Raw genomic sequence first — 8,809 nt, 5'->3', positions numbered from 1 at the left:
TTGCATGGGCCTTGGTGAAAAGTCTTGCCCCTGTTATCTGCTGCTGCAGGTAACTGGGCCTTGGGATCCTAGGACCCATGGGTAATGCAGAAGAATAATATTTTTTAGACATCTTAGCAAAATTTAGGCATAATCAGTAAGAATGCTTCAGAAATATGGACAAAAACCTTTTAGGACAAGCGAGTTAAAAAAATAAACAGAGCAGCAGAGTAAAATCATTACAGATTAGAGGAAAACATTGTTTTTTTATCATGTGGATTCAGAAGACCAAGAACAGTTTGAATGTATCACAAGTTTATACTAAAAAGATTGCATTGATACTTTTTCTAGTCTAATAGATATTTGAAACCTAAATATTTATATTCCAATTCTATTTATTGGAGTAAATAAATATCAATTTATTTGTCAAATTATCAACTAATTCTAGTAAGTTTCATTGTGTGAAATATAAAATCAGCACATATAAATATAAAATATATAACTATATATAATATGATTAAAAGACACACGTTTTGTATTGTTCTGTTGTAGTTACTGTATCAAAGGCAACTCTGTTTTAAAGTATGATTCTATTATCTCTACTTCAGTGTTTGATACAGTTAGACCTAAACCTTTATCATTTGTAGATTTACAGCATGGAGGCAAGAGGAAACACTGTGATTAAAACATTATCAATTTAATGCCTAATAACGAGGAGAAACATATGCACTTCTCCTGCAACTATGAAAATATTTGGTGATAAAAAGGCAGTAGTGTAAGTTCCTGCCAGGAACTTACAGACAGGCCAGGACATTAAGTAATCATGCATACGAACAATTTTTTCACCTTCTTGGCTTTAGCTACTTTTAAATGGAAGGTAAAATAAACAATTACATTTTAATAAAATACCTTCTTGTCTGAACAGTTCTGTTTGAACTGTTCATCCCTCTATGATCCCTTGTAACCAAGATTAGTTTTGTTCTAGTAAGAAAATCTTTGCTGTCAGGGTAAGGTATTCTGGTTGGTCTGTTCCCACATGGAAGAAGGGTAAAGGCTCAGGTAGACATTTGTTCCAGTAACACCTCATTTGGGAAAATGTCAGCTGAAGAAGTTTAGAAGTAGCTCTTAAACAACGCTTACTTTGTATCCATTAGGTCCACAAAGCTGGATAAATAAGTACTTGAAAAAGCCATCACCTTTGGACCTAACAATAAAGAATAGAGAGTATGATCAAATTCCAAATAAAAAGACTTAAGATACTCATTGGCAAAAAAAGTTTGCAAATGTGAGCAATCGACTGATCAATATAATTTTTTCCACTATTCACAGAATTTAAGGGAAATAAGATCGATAGCATTGTTAGGAACAATAAGGTTTCCTTGTTACAAGTAGGCACCCATAGATATAAGCCTGTATAAAGATTGCATCATTAACTATTAAATTTAGAGGATACTACATGCTTCAGCAACACGTATACTCAAATTACAATACAGAGATTAACATGGCACTTGCACAAGGATAATATGAAAATTTGAGAAGTATTCCATATTTTTCATTCTTCAGATGCAAGAAATGAAAAAAAGTGATTAAAAAGATGATTACAAAATTACAAGTGTAACAATACACGTAATTCATATAATTAAATTTAGTTTGACATCAGTGTATTAAATCACCTCAGAAAGGCATTTACATAGCATAAAATTTACAAAACTTTTCAAATTAGACAACATTGTCATTTTATCCCAAAGAAAAATAATATTAAGACGTAGAAAAAAAGGAATCAAACTGTTTCTATATGGAATGCAATCGGAAAGGACACATTAATGAACCTATATATTATAAAATAATATATAATTCAAAGTATATCTAGGAGAAAATAAATTATGAACATGATGCAAACATAGAATATAGAATATTTTAAAATATACTTTTTCAGACAAGCACGAGAAATATTTTCGTTTCTGTACTACTCATTTCAACAGGTAAATTAAAATTATTTCTTATTAAAAAATCACAAACTTTGAAGAAATTATTATACATGTTTACAAATCTATTGAATACATTTTTCCATCCAAGGCAGGCAATTCACTTGGAAGAACTCCGCGGAATCCATGAATTTTTACAGTAAAATATTGGTGCTGCCGGGCACTGGTGGTTCATGCCTATAATCCTAGCTACACAGGAGACTGAGATCTGAGGATCATGGTTCAAAACCAGCATGGGAAGGAAAGTCTGTGGTACTCTTATCTCAAACAAACCACTAGAAAACTGGAAGTGGAGTTGTGTCTCAAGTGGTAGATGGCTCACCTTGAGCTGAAGATCACAGGGATAGCACCCAGGCCCAGAGTTCAAGCCCCATGACCGACCAAAAAAAAAAAAAGATATTGCTCTTATTTGGATTGTGAAAATATTTTGTAGGGACACAAATGATGGACTTGCATTTTTGAAATTTAAGAAACTTAACCCGACCATTAGGACTTCGGTGAACAATTTGTACAGTCTTTCACAACTTCATAGAGGTAGTGATACATACTTATCCTTTTGGCAATATCAAATACAGTTTCTTCTATGTTGTTCTTCAGGCCTGGATTTATATAATGGTTCAACAGAAGGCGATCCAGAGTATCTTTGCTATCTCAATTCTCAACAGCAAGATATAAGGGTGTCAAGAGTCCTTTAGTTTGGGGAAGTGTTACTGTGGCTCAAGCGGTAGAGCACTCCCCTTGAGCTGAAGAGCACAGGGACAGCACCCGAGCCCAGATCTCAAGCCCCATGACCGACCAAAAAAAAAAACACAACAACAACAAAATTCAAACAAACAAAAATATTTGGGCTGGGAAAGTGGCTCAGTGGTAGAGCGCTTTTCTTGCATACATGAGGCCCTAGGTTCGATTCTTCAGCACCACATAAGCAGAAAAAAAAAGTGGGAAGTGGTGCTGTGGCTCAAGTGGTAGAGCAGTAGCCTTGAGCTGAAGAGATGAGGGACAGCGTCCAGGCCCAGAGTTCAGGCCCCACGACCAGACCAAAAAAATTTTTTTAAAAAAGAGTCCTTTAGTATGGGCATTGGTATCTGTATCATGATGAAGTAAGAAAGAAGCCACTCTGCTATTATTCCACGTATATGCACTGTTCAGGGGTGTCCAGTCATCTACAGTTATTGCATGTGCCGCTTGAGACACCAACTCACTGACAATGTCTAAGTGTCCACCGTAGGCTTCTCGACGAGGGGTATACTCATCATCATCCCTACTATTCACATAAGTGGCCTTTTGGGAAAGAAGTCTCCGCACTGTAGTAAGCTGAATATTTTCGGCAGCCCAATGAAGAAATACGGTTGGATCCTTCTCCAATATTTTTTCTTGCAATTGATACCATTCCTTACTTTTTCATCTTGTTCCCCATATTCCTAAGAATTGCCTAACCAGAGACTTTGAGTGCCAGTGGGAATGAGGTGTCCATGTATTTCCCTAATAGTTCACATTGGTTGAACTGGTCAGAAATATCTGGTGACTTTTCTGCAACTGTTTATTCACCATGATTTATTTTCTCTTTTTCCAATTTTACTATTCGAAATTATTCTAACTGGAGAGTAGGGAATTGATGGAGAGCAGAGGAAAGATATTCCTCCATATTCAAATGTACACACTGAAAATGAGGACCAGTGATGTCTTCATGTGCAGCTTATTCTAGGCATGAGAAAATAGGAAATAATGCCTTCTATATAAATGATTTGGGAAATGGCAGAGCAAAAAGTGAAATGATACAACCAAAAATATAAAAGCAAAATAAATTAGTATAATTATGGAGCAATCATATTATGTATGAGAACCATGAAAGGGAGAGAGAAAGAAAGAGACAGATGTGTAATGACGTAGCTAGCCACAAAATCCATGCCTCTGATCAATTTGTAGAACAAACAAAATTTTATTTTTTAAAAGAGATGGAAATCGAATTTATGTATTTACTTGAAGTTAGTAAATACATTTTTAGTAGCCTACGTAAAGAGACATATCTTTACCAAATTACAGACAGTAAAATAAATCCTTTCTAGTTCTAGTAACAGATCTGACTGAAATCAGTTGAATCATACTTTTCTTGTACAATGAAGGAATAAGAGGGCAGTAAAGCAGCTAGAGAAGGCAGGGAGATTGTATCTGTGACAAAACTTTGTGGAAATTGGTACTGATGATTTCTTACTGGTGATCCACTTGCACTGGAAGCATGATTCTGAAGTATTGCTTGCCCATTCTGAACTATTGATTTGATCATTATATTCTCCAAGAAGAAAGTGAGAATTGATAGTGAAGGACTACTAACACATTTTGACCTTCTCACTGAGCACTTTCAATCATCAAAATCACATGAAGACAATAGACAGGCCTACTTTTTAGATGAAAGAAAGTGTCTTATAAAAACAAGGAATGTATGTAGTCATGCAAAGGACTTCTATTTTACCAATGCCTCATACATTTTTCTAATGTTGGGTACCAATAAATAATGGATCTATTAGAAAGCTCTTAAGGCTCATATGTTCAATGGTGGGTTCTCTTACACTATATCATGGTATTTTTTGTGTATGGTTTTAAGAATAAATTTACATTACTAACTTGAATTTCTGAAATGACAGTATCATCACTGTACATCTTGCTGCTATACTCTCATTTTAAAATTACCATCTAAGTATGTGCATTAGATAACTATATAAGAAAAAGTAGAAGCCACACTGATGGCTTATGTCTTTAGTAGTAGTTAATCAGAAAGATGAAATCTGAGCATTGTGGTTTGAAAGGAGACCAAGAAAAAACAGTCCATTAGATTCTGATTTGAAAGTAACCAGCAAAAGCTAGAAATGGAGCTGTGGTACAAGCAGTAAAATGCTAGCCTTGAGAAAACTGAAATAAAAAATAAATTCTGGGACAAAGCCAGGCCCTGAGTTCAAGCCCTAGTATTAGCACCAAACAAATAAATTAATTAATAAGGTAATTAATTCATTAAAACTAAATTAAGTGGTCACATGTGGGGAGGCAGGTAAAATGTAACATGCGTGGTAATGGTTTATGTATTATTTTGTAATAAGGTATATTATCATTTGTCCTAATCACTAATATTTTATTTGGACTTTTTTGTACAAAAACCCTGAATTTAGCATGTGTGTATATATGTGTGTACATGTGCGAACATGTGTGTATGTGTATATGTGTACGCATGCTGTTGCAATGTTGCTTGCCAATGTGGACAGGGTGAGGCTGAAAAAAGCTAACTGTTTTGCAATGTTTTTATTTATCAGTGTTCTGTCATGTCATTTCAGTGGAACCAACCTTTGTACATATTATTTGTCTAATAATAACATCATAATCAAAGCATTTACAATATTAAGTTAGAAAAAGAGACAGCTTTCAGTTCTTATTGAATGTTAGGTAAGAATATACAGACATAATTAGTTAGTAAGTTGTTGATATAAGATGATTGTCAGTACAAAATACGTATTTGACCTCTTAAATTTGTTATACTTTTAAGATACACTCATGGAGTGATTTGGACCGACTTGACCAAACAGGTATTACTCTCTGATTATTCCTGTGAAACACAAGTTGGATAAACTCTTTCCGGGTTTCTGTTGAAAATCACTTTCTTTGCAAGATTATATCTATTCTCACTAAGAGATAATCCAACCCATATTAAGTTTGAATATCCCATCTTATTCATTGAAAACAAGTATTGTGGATATGCTTGTTAGATATTCCTTTCAAAAACGAACAAAGAAAAAGCAAGTGTTATGTCCAGATTGTGGATGCATTGGAAGGTGTTTTGTACATGCACAGGTATCTTTACTAATGGCCCTTTTGTGGGAGAAACTATGGCAACTTTAACAAATAAGGCTTTTTGAATATCTGTTCCAATATACATAACATCTCAGAGCAAGTCTTGCAATTTCTGAAAATCCTTTGAATATTTTAGTATTATTTCAGTTCATTGACTGTAGAGCTAAAATTTCTGAAATATTGTTAAGATCTGAAAATGTAAGTGGGTATATACGCTTTTTTATGCTTCATTTTATGAAAACCCAGTTTTTATGAAAGTAAATGGAATAGAATAAAAGAATTAAGTGAATTGGGTAAGCTAATTATTAGTATAATTTTGTTTTCTATTAATAGTCCATTGAATGTAGATGATGCAGTTAAATTATTTCCTCTCTACTTCAGTTAGTTTTAGAATCTTTATAGTTATGAGTGAACTTTTAGTATAAATAAAGGTCTTTTAAAATGATTAGGATTAACCTTGTGCTTTTTGTCCTACTCCCAAGAAAATGAGTTATTTTTAAGTGTTAATAGTTTATCATTATGATTATGATAGCGAATCATTATCATTATCATAGGGACTTAAAAATTCAGTAGTATTGATGTCTTTTTAAACCAATTGTATTCTCAAGTTGGAGAGTCTTTAATTCATAATTAGGTCTTGGTGTCTATGATTTTTAACCTCTCGTTCCTAACATTAATGATAGGTAAGACTACATTTTTGGGTATATGAAAGGTAAAATATTTATCTGTGGTCAAATGTGATTTTATATCAGTCTTTCTTTAATAACATTTCAAAGTAGTACATACTTCTAATGGTAAACAATTTAGGTGAGCTACAATGTGGAAATGATTGCTCCAAAAGACCTGCAGTCTGTTTCCATCAGGAATTGGGCAGGTCATTCTTTCAGTAAGACTGTGTTAACCAGAGATGGGGTCCGCAGGCAGTGCAGTGTTGAGTGAAGGGATAAAATATGATTTCTACTATTTTGAGCTAGAAATCAAGAATGTTATAGTTTAGCAATTCCTTTCACCAGGGAGGTATAAATTGATTATGATCTTGGAGTTTTCATATTACATTTACTTATTTTATTTTATTTTTTGTTGTTGGTCATGGGGCTTGAACTCTGGGCTTGGGTGCTGTCCCTGCGCTCTTCTACTCAAGGCGAGTGCTCTACCACTTGGACCACAGTGCCACTTCCAGTTTACTAGTGGTTTATTAGAGATAAGAGTCTCACAGTCTGTCCTGCCCGAGCTGGCTTTGAACCACAATCCTCAGATCTCAGCCTCCTGAGTAGCTAGCATTATAGGCGTGAGCCACCGGTGTCCGGATTAGTTACCTATTTTCTAACAAAGATAAAGGAAATATTATTAGAGTGTGCACAATAATTTTGGGAACTTTCCTAGAATTAGTAGACTGAGTGCTGGCATTTAGTTATAAAATAGAATGAGGTTAGTTCATATAGTGGGAATGGAACGCAGGCTAACACCGTGTGTAGAATGTTGTACTAGTAATTCCAACTCTGAAGACTTAAATATCATCATCTTAGAATTAAAAATAGAAATAGTTTCACTTTATGGGATTATTGTGAGGATTAAATTAGATACCAAAGGTAAAGTACTTGGAAAATCAATCAGATTTTGATACTTCCTACCTTTTATTTTATCATGTGATATATTCTAATATTTTTATTGTCATTTTTATATTGTCTATTTAGGATATGCAAAGTGATGTATTGATATACATTGCGTTGTTCACTTTTCTGTCATTATGAGGAAAATACCTGCAAAGAAAATTTCTGAGAAGGAAAGTATCATATTGACTCATGGTTTAAGATCAGATGTCTCCATTGTTTTTAATTATATTTTTATTAAATAGTTGTACGAAATGTTTTCCATTCAATGAATCAGTTTATAAGTACAATGGATTTTTACATAACTTTCTCACATCCTTCCAAACCTCAACCAACTTTCGTTTTTATTAGTTTCATAATATCTGCATTGAATATTATGGCTTCACTCTCTACTTCCATAAGTCTCTTTATTTCTTCCCTTTTATTTCCCCTCACATTTTCCAAGTGGTAACTTCCTGGTATTCATTTTGTTGGATTAAAAATTCAATTTTATAAGAAATTACACCTGTTAAATATTCCTCTACAAATAGCATGTTTTGATTAATACTGTTGTTTAACTTGCATAAAATTCTGGCTTGTAAATACGCGTTCTTTTTGTGTCTGGCTGTGACTTCGTTTACTTAACATAATTTTAGTTCTATCCATTTCTTTGCAAATGCTGTAACAGTCTTTATAATAGATGGGTGCAATCCAATTGTGTATATGTGCAACAAGTGCATCTGGGCTGTTTCCATAAATTCTCTACAGTGAATAGTGCAGTAGTGAACATGATTGTGAGAGTGATTTTACTATAACCTTTTGGAAAATTCATCACTATTTTACTGGGAGCAATCCTCTAGCTAATTTTCCAGAATTAGCACATCCCTTCCTTCATCTACATCACAACGGTTTTCAGGTCCTGAAAAACTCACTACCCCCTACAGGTACCAATCAGCTAAAACCACACTGTGCCCATATTCTTTTGTTGTTGTTATTGTATTCTTTCCGGTCGAGGGGCCTGAACTCTGGGCCCCTCTGTTGCTGTCCCTCAGCTTTTTTGCTCAAGGCTAGCAATCTACCACAGCGTAACTTCTGGCTTTCTTCTTTTTGCTTATGTGGTGCTGAGGAATCAAACCCAGGGCCTCAGGCATGCAAGGCAAGAGCTCTACCATTGAGCCACTTTCGCAGCCCCGATGTGCCCATATTCTTTTAATACATTTTTCATAATTTTACACATAATTTAGTGAGAACCTTCTATGTACTTTCCTAAGGTGGGAATGAGGTATATGACAATAGAGCAAAAGTAAGAGAAATGGAATTAAATTAGCTATTATCATATTTAAAATAATTTTCAGCTCTAACTCATAGCCTCACATAGTATTATTTTAATCTTTATTTGATTCCTTCAGCTATCCCCTA

The 8,809-nt window shown here is 34.2% G+C and overlaps 1 pseudogene; it reads left to right on the top strand.

Moving 5' to 3' along the window:
* The first annotated feature begins 1,435 nt into the window (after positions 1-1,435).
* Positions 1,436-1,532, top strand: LOC138818372 (U6 spliceosomal RNA; annotated as a pseudogene).
* The last annotated feature ends 7,277 nt before the right edge of the window (positions 1,533-8,809 follow it).

Source organism: Dipodomys merriami, unplaced genomic scaffold (genome assembly GCF_024711535.1).
Source record: "Dipodomys merriami isolate MVZ:Mamm:240054 unplaced genomic scaffold, mDipMer1.0.p SCAF_746, whole genome shotgun sequence".
NCBI classification, from domain to species: domain Eukaryota; kingdom Metazoa; phylum Chordata; class Mammalia; order Rodentia; family Heteromyidae; genus Dipodomys; species Dipodomys merriami.
Note: the sequence above shows the minus strand (reverse complement) of the source record. Positions and strands in the feature narration are given on the sequence as shown.